Source organism: Puntigrus tetrazona, chromosome 8 (genome assembly GCF_018831695.1).
Source record: "Puntigrus tetrazona isolate hp1 chromosome 8, ASM1883169v1, whole genome shotgun sequence".
NCBI classification, from domain to species: domain Eukaryota; kingdom Metazoa; phylum Chordata; class Actinopteri; order Cypriniformes; family Cyprinidae; genus Puntigrus; species Puntigrus tetrazona.
In genome coordinates, this window is record NC_056706.1 from 17,229,389 (window position 1) to 17,244,997 (window position 15,609).

The 15,609-nt window shown below is 37.2% G+C and overlaps 1 pseudogene; it reads left to right on the forward strand.

Annotated features, from left to right (window-relative positions):
• Positions 1–1,051: 1,051 nt before the first annotated feature.
• LOC122350722 lies at positions 1,052–15,389 on the forward strand (annotated as a pseudogene).
• Positions 15,390–15,609: the final 220 nt, after the last annotated feature.

The following is a 15,609-nucleotide window of genomic DNA, read 5'->3' on the forward strand; positions in this document are numbered from 1 at the left end:
TTTCATTACATTGTTGTCACGTGAAACTTCCAAGCTTTTGGCATCTCTGTAAAGCCCTGAATGTGTTCTGTACGGGACATGTGAGGTCTCGGGAGAAACCCACTAAAATATAATCTTCACTACAGAGGTAAAAACCCCATAGCTGGGTCTCAGGAATATATGGAATTAGAATTGGGTCATCATTAAATACATTTATTTAAATACATTTTATATCACAGGCCTTTAGAGATTGTGTGTGCATATATATATATATATATATATATATATATATATATATATATATATATATATATATATATATATATATATATATATTTAAAGCAGCTTACAGAAGCTCATCACTTATTGGGAGACAGCACTGTCCTTTGACAACGTACATTATAATAAATGTACACATGACAGACATTATGTTGGTGCATAGTAAGATTATTACTGGTATTGTGTTCATTAAATTATTTAACATACAGGACAATGATTGATTAATAGCATTTGTCTATCCTGAAACAGCTGGAAAAATGGTCAGTAAGGCACCCCTCGTTGTCTGGATGGTACGTTGAATTGCGTGTGTGTGTGTGTGTGTGTGTGTGTGTGAGTGTGATGGAAACTTGACACACCAGAGAGCAGGAAGTTTGCTGTTGACCACAGACCCTGAAAAATAAGACCATCTTAAAATAGCTCTTATGTGACAAATATAAACCAGTGACGTTGCTTACAATACCTTCTTGTTTAATATTTTAAAATAATTTTTAAGATGAGCAATTTACTGCTTAAATTCTCAACAGCATAATGATAATAAAACTCTCAGGCCTCAATAATGCAAAAAATGTTAAACCATCTATCTAATTTCCTGGGTTTAAACAGTTTGTGATGTTTTTCAATTTAAAATACAATGTTGTTTCCTCTCTTCTGGGCGCAAAATAACATGAGGAAACATGATCTTGAGTAATCTTTGTGGCTTGGCTTATACAGAGGCTTGCACAGCTCTGCAAAGAAGTGTAAACTTTTTTTTGGGCTATACAGGAAGTAGATATGGCGGAACTTGGAGATGCTGTTTGCGTCACAAGCAAGTTTAGCAGAAGTATGATACATTAGATGAGACGGTCTTAAGGAGCTGTCGGAGACAAGACGGAGAGAAATGGAGGAGGACATTAGAAAGAAGGGGATGCTGTATTTACAACAGCAGCGGTTTGGGAAGGTAAGACAGAATGTGCTTTTCTCACCAGGTGGCTTATATTAAAGAACAAATGTGTTCTTTTACGGTAATGATCTGAAACTACTGTCATAGAACAAAATGAAGGCTGACCGAAGGTTGTAGCTGCTCAAATACAGAAATTACCGCTAAATAGAGAAAACCATGAATATTACATATTAATATTACCATGTTTTTTTTTTTTTTTTTTTATAGGCAGCATCTCAGATGGTTTCAAAATGTTCTGTTGCAAAATACTACTGGACAGTTGGCCCTTTTTTAGTTCCTCTATAACACCTATAATTTTGTGTGCGTTTGTCTGTGCTGTTGCAGAGCAGCTGTTCATATCTCAGACACATAATATAATTTTATTTTGTTGCATTTTATTTTATTTGATGGTTAATAAGTGTGCAAGTTCGTTTGGTATCTGTCCTAACATTAAGGCCTATTGGAAAGGCATCACTACTGTACTCATGATGTTGAGCAGTACTCGATACTTCATATATATATATATATATATATATATATATATATATATATATATATATATATATATATATATATATATATAGCAGCATTTTAAATTTGCAGTAATTTACAGATTAGTATGGAAAAAATGTTGATATGAAAAAGATAAATGTCATTGGGAAAATAAGACATTATGCATTTGTGTGCAGCTTGTTGGGCCTATGAATTTCAATTAGCAGCCTTCACGTTGCCTAATTTGAACCACATGTTTGTCGCCAAATATTCCATATCTATTGAGCTATTACAACAAGAGAGAAATTCATGAATCATATTAAGCTCACTGGAAGTCATGAACAACTTCCTGAACTGTGAACGTGATCCACTTTAACTTGTCCATATTTTCATTTAAAACCATTTTCAATTCATTTTGATTGATGCCACTGATAATATTGTTGGTTCCCGCCATATGGGACTGCAGTAGAGGAATAGTCTGTTGGCATAATTTAGAGGACTTATGGGCTGCTGGAGTCCATTAAAGTGAGCTAATGTTAGCAGTAGGATCAGAGCTGTCTCTTTAGGAAACCACATGAATGTGTTGCATCTGTAATAGATTATGTGCTGTTTGAAGCCATGACTTTTCTAAAATAGTAGGTAATGTCCGTACCACTGAGATTCTTATTATGGTTATTTCCTGAATAAGAAATCTCACACTTTAAATGCTATCAGTTGATGTGATTCAACCATCCTTGGTCACTTGAGACAACGGAATGAGACTATTAGACTGTTAGTGACTTTTAGCTTAAAAACCATTATGGGAAGATGTACTCTTGCTATTTTTAAATGAACCACTTCTCATTTTAAGGTCAAAGACGAGCGCAACTTGTTGGCAATATCACTGACATTATGAAAAAGTAGGATAATGTTTGTTGATTTAATCTATCTTTAATCTTTAATCTAGCTTTGTGTCAGATTAACCAGAAGTGATCATCATGATGTGATCTATAGACGCGTTTGAGTAAACTTAAGAAACTGTTTTTGCATGTCACATGTTAAAAATGTAAAAAATAAACACGCTTATGTGAAAATAAGATTGCGCGTGAGTAAATAGCTTTTCGTGGAAAAAAAAGTTTGACAACGCAGTGATTCAACCTACCCATCGATATATGAGTGAGGTTTTGTCCCAATATTATATTTCATGGCTGTAATATGTTAGGTGCTTTCTTCTAATGTTCCTTTATATTAGACATTCTGTAATATAATAAGGCATATTACTTATATTAGACTTATCATTTTTGTGCATGCCTAAAGAACAGCACAAATAAACACAAAAATTGTTAAGAGTTTACGTCACTTTCAGCCATTTATCTTCTCTCTGTTTCAGAAATGGCGTAAGGTCTGGTCCGTGCTGTACCGAGAGAGCTCCTGCTCCATCTCTCGCCTCGAGTTTTTTGAGTTTAAAGATGGAGCTGGCAGCACGCTGGAGAAAGCCAATCGCAAACAGGAAAACAAAAAGGTGAGCAAGAAACCGTGGAACTCAGATTTTCCATGTACTGCGAACGTAACAAATAAGATGTGGCGTATCTGAGGAGGGTGATGTAGATCCTTGATGAGTCACGGTACACGAACAATCAAACTCGGTGGGGGGGTCACGCACATGTGTTTATGCGTGGGCGGACACGTACAAACAATTAGCAGGAAGTGCCATTTATTCTGTTCCCACTTCTGCTGTAAAAATTGACAAACAGAAATCCATACAAAAGTAGGATGTTCACAAGCTATCTTTTGAAATTAACGCACATGGAAAATGATCAGATCTGGAAAGGGAAAAAAAAAAATGTTCATGCATAATACTACCCACACAGTTCGTAAATCTTTGAGCGTATTTAAATGCAGCCGTGTCGTTCCACTTGTTTGCATACATTTCAAAATAAATGAATCTGAATTTCTGAGTTTTATGTTATTGTTTTTTAGGTGATAAAAATGAGCGACTGCATTCGTGTTTCGGAGGCTGATGTCGAAGGCTGTCCACGGGATTGTGGACCTTTTTTGGTGGAGACAACTGAAAAGACATTTGTTTTCGCTGTTGAGACAGCTGAACTGGAGGACTGGATCCAGAAACTGTGTGAAATCGCCTTTCCGGTATTTAACACTGATTTTAAATTGTGTGATTGCCTCTTTCCAGCATTGGAAAAGACACTGCTTTTGCCTTTTTTTTCTGTTTTGGAATATTGTGGTGCAACGCCTCATTTGACGCCTGATTGCGTAGCATAGCGCTTATATCAAAGTTTCCAGGTTTGGTCCCGTGTTTTGTTCCAGGCTTTGTAACCGCAGTTGTGTTTTTGAAGCTCCTGTTGCATACCAGTGTAAAAGACTTACATCTGCCAAGACTATAGAGTCAGCTGCTTATGCAAAAATATCTGCATACGTTAGGATTCAAATTGCAACAGCTCGCCAAGGTTTTTGTCTTCTCAGCAGGTGTAAAAGCCCTTCAAAGCTGAGCAGAAACTTGCTTGTGTGACTCATTGAGTTTCTCATGCTTCTCTAGTTGTCCAAAGAAGAGCTTGTTTCCACTGAATGTGTTTTTTATCTATTTTTAAAAAAGGGAAGTTGTTTTCATATCTCATTGTACCATATATATATATATATATATATATATATATATATATATATATATATATATATATATATATATTATGTTGTAAGTGATGGTTATAGTTTAAATAAAGGAAGTAACTGCCAAGTGACATTGACTTAATGGATTTTAGAGGTTTGTAAGCTCTCTGTGGACAGTGGAAACATGTAGAGCTTCACTCTTGCTCTATTCTGGCCATGGGTTAAAGTCTTTGTAAATAAGCTAAGAATTGAGCTAAGAAGTACAATACTGAGTACTTAAATGGTACAGCTTCTCGAAATATAACATCTCATTTTAAAACTCAAGCAGTACCTATTATAGTGGTTTGACCTCACACCCTTTTTCACACTAATACGCTTTTCTTAAAAACCCTCTCTTTAGTATCCACATGAACTGAATTTTAACACCTTCTGAAGTAAGTGTGAGTGGTTCCTTAGTGGTTTTAGTCCCTAGATATAGCTAGAATTTCCCCAGATGATACTGCTTGCCAGCAGGAATTGCGCACCTTTCAGAACTAAATTAAGTTTGCCTGTAAAAGTCCAATTCAATAACTGCATTTGAATTAAGGTAGAAAAAAGAATGCAGAACTGCAATTCAAATTTGAACGTAAGGATATTAAATTACGGTTATTCAGTCATTAAATGAAACTGAATTAATACTAATTTAAGAAAAGAAAAGAGAAAGACTGATTGAAAGACAGTGAGGAAAATGAACAGATGGATGGATACATACTGTATTTAATTACTATAGATGGAGAGACAGACGCCCTACAGGTTGATGGATAGATGAACAGATGTTCTAATTAGATACCAGACAGACAGACATAAAGAGAGATACATAGGAAAGATACATGGCATGCACAGGCTCATTGGAAATACGTGCCTCTACAAACTCCAAAAATGTATTTATACATACGAAACGCTGCATACTCCAGTTGAAAAGAACACTAGAGACAGTGCAACTCCCTCAACTTTTATTATTTTATTTTATTTTCACACAAAGTATAATTTTACGTTCCACATTTTCGATTTATAAAGCCTAATTCTCACATAATTACTAATTATATTTTTCTGAACCGTAAACTGGGGTTCAGCAAAACAACTCAAAAGGAAGTTAAAATGGCACGACTGCATTGACTAATGCATTTCTTTACCACTTTAACATTTAGCAGTATTTTGTAGGTTTAGGGTAGGGTGGCCATACGTAACTTTTTTCCCGGACGTGTCCTGGCCAAGATTTCTGTATTGCTTTGATTCAAAGTACCTCGAGAGCATTTTGAAAACGTAAGGAAACGATGTCATATACCGATTGGTCTGCAGGCAAGCAAAGCCAAAAGCTAGATATTTTAGGCAATATAGGAATCCTGGCTTTTGTGGTCACCCTAGTTTAGGGATTGCTTTGGTGTGGGACAGGGGTCATCAAACTTGATCCTGGAGGGATGGATGGATTCCATTTCCTTTCATTTTAGTGTAAATTTCAGTTCAGCTTCATATGGGGCACGACAAATTGAATTCATACTCCAAATCATGAATCAGAATTTTGCCGGGCTTTGTCTGCCAGATGAAAAATCGACTTCTCTTTGATTGTAAATCTATCAATGTCTGTAGCAAATGTGAGACGATTTGATCAAATCCCTACATCTGTGAGAAACAGCAAGAGTGATGCTAGAATTGTGATGCTAGAATAAATATGGAATCGAACCATTCAGTTTTGGATTTGTATATATTTGGTATAGACCAATAGAAACCTTAAGATTACGTATGATGTCTCAGATTCCTCCAGCTTTTTAGCTTTTGCCTAAAAAAGGTGGCTGTCTTTTAGAATTTGTAACTGAAGTGGTGCTACAGAAAGCCAACAGTAGAAGCTGTGTTGTGGCTGTTGAATGAGGAACGCTGTGGAATGGAAGAGCTTGATGTAATGCACTGGGGGAAATGAATACGGCTTTATGCTGAGAACATAATATGATCACTTTGGCTCAGTTTTGGAGAGCGATTGTTGGCTCAGAATGTGGGTTCCTCAACAAAGGCCATTTGTCCGAGGTCTTATGGTGAAGTTAAACTGCATTTCAGCTGGTGCAAAAAAATAAAGAAGTGCGGAGAGAATTTCCATTGCATATACCACTGAAAATGACACTTGCCGGTAGAGGACTAACAGTGTGAATTCTCAAAAATGCATTTAAGAACATATATAAAATGTTATTTAAATCTAATTTACAAACATATTTGTGACTATTTTTATTTTATTCATTTATTTTATTTATTACTTACAGCGGTGTTAAAAAGTGTTGGCCCCCTTCCTGATTATTATTTTTGCATGTTTGTCACACTTTAACGTTTCAGATCATCAAACAAATTTAGATATAATCAAAAATAACACAAGTAAACACAACAAATATTTTTAAATGAAAGTTTAAACCTAAACCTAACAACTGGTTGGGACACCCTTAGCAGCGGCAACTGCAATCGAGGGTTTGCGATGAGTCTGTTACAGGGCTGTGGATGAATTTTGACCCACTCATCTTTTGAGAATTGTTGTAATACAGCCACATTGAAGGGTTATCAGGCTGCCTTTTCAAGGTCATGCCACAGCCTCTCAATAGGATTCAGGTCAGGACTTTGACTAGGCCACTCCAAAGTCAGATGTAATGGGACACACACCTTCTAAAAGTTCTTGTCAGTCCACAGAGTATTTACTCAAAAGTCTTGGGGATCATCAAGAGGTTTTCTGGCAAAACTGTGACAAGCCTTTATGTTATTTTTGCTCAGCAGCCGTTTTCATCTTGGATCTCTGCCATGCAGGTCATTTCTTACAGTGTCTCTTTCTTGTGGTGGAATAATGAACACTGAGCTTAACTGAGACAAGTGAGGCCTGCAGTTATTTGGATGTTTTTGTGGGGTCTTTTATGATCTCTTGGATGAGTCGCCACTGCGCTTTTGGGCTAATTTTGGTCGGCCGGTCACTCCTGGGAAGGTTCACCACTGTTCCATGTTTCCATGTTTGTGGATAATGGCTCTCACTGTGGTTTGCTGGCGTCCCAAACGCTTTTGCACGCAGGGCTATGTGGTTTTGGATCTTTTTTTCTCGTAAAAACTGTCATTTAAAAAAATCCACGTTGTGTTTACATGTGTTATCTTTGATTAATAATTACATTTGTTTAATGATCTGAAACATTAAAGTGTAACAAACATGCAGAAAAAAAAGGAAGGGGGCCAAAACTTTTTTACACACCTGTATTTATTTGCTCTAAGGTTATTACAGGCTTAGTGAATTTAAAAACTGCATTTTTAAAGTTTGCGTTGCGTGTTATAAACTGCTGTATGTTTTGGTTCATTGTAGATGAGCTGGCCAGAGAGAGGAGCGATGAGAGGAAACAGTTTACATGCTGAATCTGATGACGTTGCGATGGCGGACAACACTCTCTACTGCAGCAGAGAAACTGGTAAGGAAGTGTGGAGTGTGTACAAAACCACAAAATTACAACAAAATTATTCCGAACCACGAATATGAATGTACACGCACAATATCAAAGTCACAAGAGGAGTAGCTCGTGGAGCTCTTCTGGTGGATGAGCTGGTTTTAGAGATCTGGTGAAGTACCTTAAAAAAGTCTTGTTGCTAGTTTCTGTTAAAGATGCACAATAAATGACACTCTTTCGCTGACATAGGCTTGTTGACTAGTCTGACACCTCTAGTTTTTGTGCTGTGAATATTGTAAACCAGCAACTAACTTCTTCATTCCTCTGTTACGCAGTGGAAAGTTGTGGCTCATCTTTGTTCTCTTGTGGTGGAAAAAATATCACACAAGTGTCCGCCTTGTTTGCAGATTGACCACTATCTGTGTAAACGCGCAATATCCTGTCGTTTTTAAAGATTGTTCAGTGCCCTGTTTGACTTCCTTTTCATCCATTTTTATTTTTCTGTCTTCATTAATGCTGGGTAAGTGCTGTTTGTTTGATGGTTGATATAATGTGCTGTTCTTTCTTTGTAACACCTGCTACTTTTATTTCATCTCTTTCATTACATTTCATCAGATGTGGCATTATTTGAGAACATTATTTTAGGAGGGAAGTTTGGCTCTTGTGAAATTATGTGAAATGTTGATAGCAGCTGTGTACCATGCACATATTTTCTCATTCGTGCGTGAAAGCCATATCTAAAATCATCAAATTCTGACCTGTTTGAACAATTTAGTATATTTAAAGAAGGTAAAACCATGTACATTTAATACAGATAACTCTGTATTGGAATTCTGGGTGTAAAAAAACAAAAACAACAAAATACACATACACATACACACACACACACACACACACACACACACACCAGCATTCAAAAGTTAATTTTTTTTGTTCTGTTTTTGAACAATATGATCTCATGCTCACTTATTTATTAGATCAAAAATACAGTAAAAACAGTGATATTTGGAAATATTATAACAATTTGAAATATCAGCATATATTTTAAAACGTAATTTATTTCTGTGATGGCAAAGCTGAATTTTTAGCAGCCCTTACTCCAGGGCTGCTAAAAATTATATGCTAAACTGAATTTTATATTTTAAATATTTTTAATTTATTAATTGTATTTTTATTTTTCTGGATTCTTTGATGAATACAAAGATTATAAGAACAGCATTTATTTAGATAAAATTGAATGCAGATATGCATCCTATATATATAAATATATATATATATATATATATATATATATGTGTGTGTGTGTGTGTGTGTGTGTGTGTGTGTGTATATATATATATATATATATATGTGTGTGTGTGTGTGTGTATATATATATATATATATATATATACACACACACATACACACACACACACACACACACACACACACACACACACTCACACACTATATTGCCAAAAGTATTCTCTCACCCATCCAAATAATCAGAATCAGGTGTTCCAATTACTTCCGTGGCCACAGGTGTATAAAATCAAGCACCTAGGCATTAAGACTGTTTTTACAATTTGTGAAAGAATGGGTTGCTCTCAGGAGCTCAGTAAAGCAAATCCGATTGTAGAAATTTCCTCGCTCCTAAATATTACACGGTCAGCTGTATTATTAGAATGTGGAAGCATTTAGGAACAACAGCAACTCAGCCACAAAGTGGTAGGACACGTTATGCTAAGGCACATAACTTTCTGCAGTCAATCATTACAGACCTCCAAACTTAATGTGGCCTTCAGCTCAAGAACAGTGCGCAGAGAGCTTCATGGAATGGGTTTTCATGGCGATCAGCTGCATCTAAGCCATACATTACCAAGTGCAATGCAAAGCGTCGGATGCAATGGTGTAAAGCATGCCGCCACTGGACTCTAGAGCAGTGGAGATGCATTCTCTGGAGTGACAAATCAGGCTTCTCCATCTGGCAATCTGATGGACGAGACTGGGTTTGGCGGTTGCCAGGAGAAGCAGTCCTTGTCTGACTGCAGTATGCCAAGTGTACAGTTCTGTGGAGGGAGGATTATGGTGTGGGGTTGTTTTTCAGGAGCTGGGCTTGGCCCCTTAGTTCCAGTGAAAGGAACTCTGAATGCTTCAGCAAACCAAGACAATTCTATTTTAGACAATTCCATGCTCCCAACTTCTTGGGAACAGTTCGGAGCCTTTCCTTTTCCAACTTGACCAGTGCACAAAGCAAGGTCCATAAAGACATGAATGACAGAGTATGGTGTGGATGAACTTGATTGGCCTGCACAGAGTCCTGACCTCAACCCGATAGAACACCTTTGGGATGAATTAGAGCGTAGAGTGAGAGCCAAGCCTTCACGTCCAACATCAGTGTGTGACCTCAAAAATGCGCTTCTGGAAGAAGGGTCAAAAATTCCCATAAACACACCCCTAAATCTTGTGGACAGCCTTCCCAGAAGAGATGAAGCTGGACCGACATTGTTTTCAATTCTTGCAGTTGATATGATATTATTCTCTATATTATTTGTAATGAGTGAGTTTAAAAATTTATTATTACCAATTCCTCAGTTTAAGTAATTTTGCATGAATGCATTGAAATGCAGTCTTGGTTTATTTTTCCATCTGTTCATTTACATTGAGCAAATTGAAAAAGAGGCGAACAGACTATCAAGCGAACATAAACGATACACAATAACCAAAAACACATCCCCAAAGATGGAAAAGACAGATAAAAGCCCTCAGTGGACATGTTTCACACTGTGGCTTTCAGCAAGATGACAGTCAAGAGAAGTGGAAGTACAAAAACACACATCAGTGATGCAGCACAGGTGCCAGACAATCCACCTCAGCCAGTCTAACTTCACCAGGCATTTCAACACTACCCTGACTGTTTAATCATGGGTCATTATGTTCCTATATTTGCTCGCATTGAGAAATGGCATTTAAATGATCTCATTAAACTAATTGACTTATTTCAGTCCACAGAAAGTTGGCCCATATGTCTGCGTGAGCTTCAGCATTCTGTTGCTTTCTTTCCTCTCTGGAATGCGTCGGGCTTGGGGAGTTCGCATTCAGACAGTTTATCAAATCCATCTGTTTCAATTTAAATATCAGAAGGCCTTGTTCTGTCAAGCGACAGCAGGGTAACAGGGAGCGAGAGGAACTCGGCGATAAGAGGGGAACAGTAAGGCTGTGGAACTACTGCTTTTTGCGGCACATACAGATATTTACACCGGGATGCAACATTTTCACAACAAACGCATAAAGTCGTCAGTGAATAAAACCTTATGGCGAAATTAGTGATGTTAAAAAGCTGTAAACCACATCAAATAGCAGCAGATCACTGGTATGTGAAACCACATCCCAGATTCAAAAACATTAGTGCCAGGAGACCAGAAAAAATATAGCTCATCTTGACTCCGCTTGAGGTTTAGTTCTGATGCGGATTTGTCACTAAGTAAAATCAAAGCGTATTGCTGGACAGGATAAAATTACACTATCGTTAAAAACACTTGCAGTTGGTATATGATTTTTAATGATTTTTTTTTAATGGAAGTCTCGTATGGTCACAAAAATATTGTTAAATTATGACAATTTAAAATAACTATAGGTTATACTTTTATTTTGGTTATACTATTTTAAATTCTAATTTATTTAATTTATTTTCAACAGTCATTAGCCCAATCTTCAGTGTCACATGATTCTTCAGAAATTTGATTTGTTGCAACAAAAAAATAAATAAAAATCTTAGTATTATCAGTGTTAAAAACAAGCGAAAAAAAATGCAAAAGAACATCTTTGTTTGAAATAGAAATATTAGGTAAAATTATACTTTTGTGTCAGTTTGAATTATTTTAATATATCCATAATAAAGGAATACATTAGTACAAAATAAAAACATTCGTTGTCTAAAATAATCAGTGTCACAAATTATTACTTTGCATCCAAAATACTGTAAAATCTTAGCCTTGGTGAATCCAGAAAGAATGTGGTGTGAATAAAACACTATATTTAGAAGAGATAAGTGTTTATTTGGCCGATGGTGACCTTATGTTTGACCACAAGTAGCCGGTGGACAGTGACCTCCTACTAGCAAAATTGCTAAATCCTCTGCTTATGCTGCAACTTAGCAGGTGCTGTGCATTTTACAGTAAAAGAGCTCTCCGACTTTTAGACCCCACTCTATTCATATCTACATGAAACGCGCTGTTCGCGTAAAATGTACCTTTTATGATTTTACAACTTCCTGAACACAACACACACCTGGAAGGAGAAAGATGTGTTATGCAAATGAGGTCATGTGGAAAGTAAGTGGAAATGGAGGGTTACAACCACAAAACAGTTGCTGTGAATTTGGTGCATTGCCAGATGTAGAGCAGTAAAGGAGAGAATCTTGCATATGAATCTCACCACTTGTTGCTCTGTGACAACAGGATGTAAATATGGAAATGAGTCTCATTTTTACACTAGTCTGTATATAGTGTGGCTTTTTTGTTCTTTTGCAGGAAGTGCCATTCTTTTTTATTTGCTGAGAGGTGTGGAGTGGTTGCTTCTGTTCTGACAGCTGCAAACAGAAGCCAGCACTGTCTCTGCAAAGACATACTTCCTCTCAATGAAGTTTGACTGTGGCTGGAGGAGCCACGTTTCAAACGGAAAAAAGATACCTCCAAACCACATCGCAGCCTTTCTCTCTCTCTTCCCTTTCTAGTACGATTATTGGCATAATTATGCAAAAAGTTTCACATGACTATGCCAAAGTGTGGCCTGAAATGATGACCTTATGACGTGAGGTCAAGTCCTAGTTCCAGGCCTCTACTCATTTTCTTCCAGTCTTTCTCTTCAATGTTGTTTCTCTCTCAGTTCAGTAAATGCCCAAAATACGGTAACATATAATAACATGAATGAATGAATTGCCAAAAGATTATAAAAATATGCAAATTGGTGTTTATTTTTGGGTTATTATTACTAAAACTAAAACAAATATATATATATATATATATATATATGTATGTATGTGTGTGTGTATGTATGTATATATGTATCTATGTATGTATATATATATATATATATATATAACTACTGCTATTAAATCAGACTTTGAGAAGCATCCTCATTTGCATTCAATCTATGCAGAGCCTGAATTAATAGCTCACTGTTATGGGTCGACTGTTTTTGGACTGAATGACATGTACAGAAAAATCTCTCTTTGACACTTCACCTCAGGAAATTAATAGAGTTTCATCACCCATGTCTGCTTCATGCAGAAATACATCTGCATGGTGAGCCCTTTAATAGACAATCCCTCTGGAGCAGCAGCAGACTCCTGCAGCACACAGTTCACCCTGCAGTTCAGCAGAAGCGAACAGGGTGTTGACCTTTATTAACCGAGAGCATCTAATAAGATGCTTGTTTCTCAACAGTGCATGTGCTAAATCTGTACACTTGTGTGAAAAACCAATTATATTGCATACATGCCGCATCAAAAGAAAGCTGCTCTAAATTATTGTACATATGTGAGAATGACCTCTGATACGTACCATCTGCTTCCAAAAAGAGTTCAAATGGGTAGAATCGCATACTCATTCACTGAGAAAAAGCCTTTAAATTTCATTTAATAGTTTATAACATTTATATAACATTTTGTAATATAATTTTTTTTTTTATGATAATAGAAGCCCATTCAGGTTTACCCAACAGATGTAGTTTCTAATGCAGTTCTACATACAGCTGAATATCTAATACACTCATAAGCCTTCAGAAAGCCACAAGTTAGCTGAATCCATTGTTATGTGGTTGATATATGCTATGCTTTTGGCACATTGTTTATGCAAAGCTTTTTCCTTTCTGTTGTCTTCAGCAATGAAAGACTTTAAGGTGACGGTGAGGCGTACAGAGGCTTCTGAGAGATGCGGCCTGAAAGGAACAGTGCTGTTACGGACTGATTTTGATAGCCTCCTTCTGAAGGAACCAAAGACGGGAGAAGTTCTCTACTCCTGGCCCTATCGCTTCCTCCGCAGGTTCGGCAGAGACAAGGTATGGCTTTGATAGTGATCTGAAGTCTTTCAGCTAATGCTAGTGGAGTGTGTGCTCTCTGTCATTCGGTAGAGTGATGGGGATATTGAACTGTAAAAAGATGTTATTGTAATATCCAGACTGCCTTATGAAAAAATAAATAAATAAATAAATAAAGCAGCCTAAGCTAGTGACACTAAAGATCGTGTTGAATTAAGTCATACACATTGCTTAGAACTTCATTTTGACAACTTTTTAAGGTGAATTTCTTAATATTAGATTTTGTATATTTTTGCACCCTCAGAGTCCAGTTTCTCTGCCAAATACTGTCATATCGTAACAATCCAAAGCAAAGCTTATTTATTCAAATCTCAATTTCAGAAAATGTATCAGGGTAAATTTTGTGGTCCAGGGTCACAAATTATATTTGAAAATGTCTTGCATAGAGATAAACAGAATTACACTGTTATTATTACTAGCTGGGTTTCCACAATTTCTGATGCAATCTTTCAAAATGTGCAGAAAAATGGTGAGGATAACATTTAAAAAAAATCGTACTCTCCGTTTTGGATGGTATTGTACATGCACAGTTTTTTTTTTTTTTTATCATCTTTTACTACTTACGACTGATTAAATGTATATATTTTTCAACAAACAGGCAACATTTTCCTTCGAGGCTGGGCGAAGATGCGACTCGGGGGAAGGCAACTTTGAGTTCGACACAAAGCAAGGAAACAGCATCTTCCAATCTGTAGAGGCCGCCATCAATCTACACAGAGTCAACTTACCTCAGAAGCAGATATCAAGCGTGGGCGAGATGCCATGCCCCCTTCACCTCGAATGAGAGCTGTGGCAGAGAATGTAGGCGTCTACAGTATGGTGACTGACAGAGCAGTCAGAGGCGGACCCAAACAACCCCAGAACCCTCAGCAAACCAGACTCGAACCCCTGCTGAGAAACTTCTGACCCGGAGTCAAGAGCTTGAACCTGGACACCAGGCCTCCGCGTGAAAGAGCCAGGTCAAGAACTTCCGCAGCTGTCCTTTGGTCAACAGCGAGGATGAGATGTATTCGAGCCATGGCCCTGATCCTGATCGGGGGAAGTCCTGGGAGAAGCGAGAAACAAAAGACCGTCGTTCACATGCTCCAACCCGAGGACTCTGACTACTCGCTGCCCTTTGACACCATTGGCAAGAACATGGGAGAGACTTTGTCGGCATCAAACCCTCCACCCATGTTTGTAGAACCCAATTGTGAAAATGACAAGAAAGGCAAATTACAAAACACAGAACCACTTTATGATATTATAGACGAAACTGCAATCAGATCTCGTTTCTCAAACAAAAAACACCTTCATACAAAAAAGTGGAGCACATTTATGATGAACCAGAAGGTTGTGGTGTGGCCCCAAGTGGGCCTCCATCGCTCTATGATGAACCTGAGGAGGTCAAAGGTCATGCTTGGAAGATGTTGGGCACAGTGATGGATCCAGTGGGCATGAATACCCATACTGGCAGCTTCTGTCGATGACTATGCGGTTCCTAAACCTCCCAGGAAATACTTGCTTTCAAAGCAGAAGGACAATGAGGAAGAGGACAATTCCCGTATGACAACATTATGGTGAAAAGAGTCCAAAGAATAACTAAGACCTGCTTCAGAATTTAAAGAATTAGAAATAAGTGAGCGTGCGAATGAATGAATGAAGTATTTAATCAATTAATATACAAGGTATGGGTAATAGTCATCAGAGTGCTTTACTGTTTCCGAATAAACTGTGATTTTCAACACGCATTATCATGTTGGTCAATATAATGACAGTTAGGTTCATCTCTTTTAGCCTTTTAACTAATTGTGGTAAAATTTTACTGTAATGGAATGTTCAGAT